We start from the raw sequence: 2,301 nt of genomic DNA, 5'->3' as shown, positions 1-2,301 counted from the left end.
ATACTTTGATTGTTTTCTGGTTACTTGACTATCTTGATATCTATCCCAATTGGGCTCTGCTGCAAGGTTTTTTTTGCCTGACAGTCATGTTCTTCTAACTGTACTACAGTGATTGTTATTTTTGTGAGTGATGTTTACTCGCTTCTATCTGCTCATGTTGTTGATTGTACATTTTTGTATTACCTATTTGCCACTTATAAAATGAAAATCTTTAATAAACAAAGTTTTCAAAAAAAAAAAAATCCATGTACTATATGGTCCCTGGATAGGGGAAGTATCAGATATTAAAATGATAAGAACCTACACTGCACTTGATGTTAGTCAAAAAGCGATAGATAGCACTGGCTTAGGCTGCAATTTTGTGTTCCCAGAGGTCACAAGGGTGCATGGAAAAAAGGAATGCACAATCTAAGTATAGGCTACAAGACAGCGCCAACCACAACTAAATGGCCTTAAAGACTAGAAAAAGAGATTCAATTTATATATATATATATATATATATATATATATATATATGTAAAGTAGAGAGTACTTTCCACCTCCTGGGGGGGGGGGGAGAGTAAAGTGGAGCTATGACCACTCCCCCATCTCCAAAAAAGCGACCAGCCGAGGTGGGGAATAGAACCCCACTTTACTAATATAAGAGGGAAGGGGGGCAAAGATATGTGCCACCAGCGACACGCCCACCGGCACCTGTGAGGCTGCAGGAGAGAAGAGAGACAGATCCCGATATGAGGAGAAAGGACGGGGACGGAGAGCTCGCTGCGGGGAGGAGGGGGTGGAGCTAAGCTCCGTAATGAGAGGCACAGATTCTCCCCTGTCGGCGCTCTGAAGGAAAAGCCGGCAGAGGGACCCTACAGTTGAAACCTGCTTTCTGCTCTGAACTCAGGAAGAAGGGGGGCGGAGCTACCTGCCGCCATTATGGCTCCCGCCGGCCACACAGCGCCGGAGGAGCTGAGAGCCGTGACTGTGATTCAATAAGTACAGGGAGCCGCCGAAAAAGTCGGTGGCTGCCCTGAAACACCACAGAGAGGAGAGACTTAAAGTGAGAGCCCAGACCCCATTAAAGAACGGGCCGATGACCTCCAATAACCCCTTAAGGACCCGGGGTTTTTTCGTTTTTTCCTCCTTACCTTTAAAAAATCATAACTCTTTACATTTTTCACCTAAAAATCCCTATGATGGCTTATTTTTTGCGCCACTAATTCTACTTTGTAATGACTTCAGTCATTATACCCAAAAATCTATGGAGAAATGGAAAAAAAAACATCAATGTGAGACAAAAATGGAAAAAAAACGCCATTTTGTAACTTTTGGGGGCTTCCGTTTCTACACAGTAAATTTTTCGGTAAAAATAACACCTTATCTATATTCTGTAGGTCCATACGGTTAAAATGATACCTTACTTATGTAGGTTTGATTTTGTCGTACTTCTGGAAAAAATCAAAACTACATGCAGGAAAATTTATACGTTTAAAATTGTCCTCTTCTGACCCCTATAACTTTTTTTATTTTTCCACGTATGGGGCGGTATGAGGGCTCATTTTTTGCGCCGTGATCTGAAGTTTTTAGTGGTACCATTTTTGCATTGATAGGACTTATTGATTGCTTTTTATTCATTTTTTCATGCTATAAAAAGCAACCAAAAATGCACTATTTTGGACTTTGGAATTTTTTGGCGCGTGCGCCATTGACCGTGCGGTTTAATTAACAATATATTTTTATAATTCGGACATTTCCGCACGCGGCGATACCACATATGTATATTTTTTTATTTGAAAAGGGGGATGATTCAAACTTTTAATAGGGGAGGGGTTAAATGATCTTTATTCACTTTTTTTTTGCAGTGTTATAGCTCCCATAGGGACCTATAACACTGCACACACTGATCTTTTACATTGATCACTGGTTTCTCATAAGAAACCAGTGATCGATGATTTTGCTGCTTGACTGCTCATGCCTGGATCTCAGGCACGGAGCAGTCATTTGGCGATCGGACACCGAGGAGTCAGGTAGGGACCCTCCAGTTGTCCTGTAAGCTGTTTGGGATGCCGCGATTTCGCCGCGGCTATCCCGAACAGCTCCATGAGCAAACCGGCATGGTTTCACTTTCATTTTAGACGCAGTGTTCAACTTTGAACGCCGCGTCTAAAGGGTTAATAGCACGCAGCACCGCAATCAATGCTGCGTGCTATTAGCCACAGGTCCCGGCCTCTAACGCTATGAGGTGGCCCCGCGTTATAGATCGAGAGCGGACTCAGGACGCCCTGGGTCCTTAACAGGTTAAACTGCCCCAAAAGG

General features: G+C 43.1%; 1 pseudogene; it reads right to left on the bottom strand.

Moving 5' to 3' along the window:
- Nucleotides 1–220: 220 nt before the first annotated feature.
- LOC130359995 (U2 spliceosomal RNA) lies at nt 221–337 on the bottom strand (annotated as a pseudogene).
- Nucleotides 338–2,301: the final 1,964 nt, after the last annotated feature.

The sequence above is a fragment of the Hyla sarda genome, chromosome 2 (genome assembly GCF_029499605.1).
Source record: "Hyla sarda isolate aHylSar1 chromosome 2, aHylSar1.hap1, whole genome shotgun sequence".
NCBI lineage: Eukaryota > Metazoa > Chordata > Amphibia > Anura > Hylidae > Hyla > Hyla sarda.
This window is presented reverse-complemented; position numbering and strand designations above follow the sequence as displayed.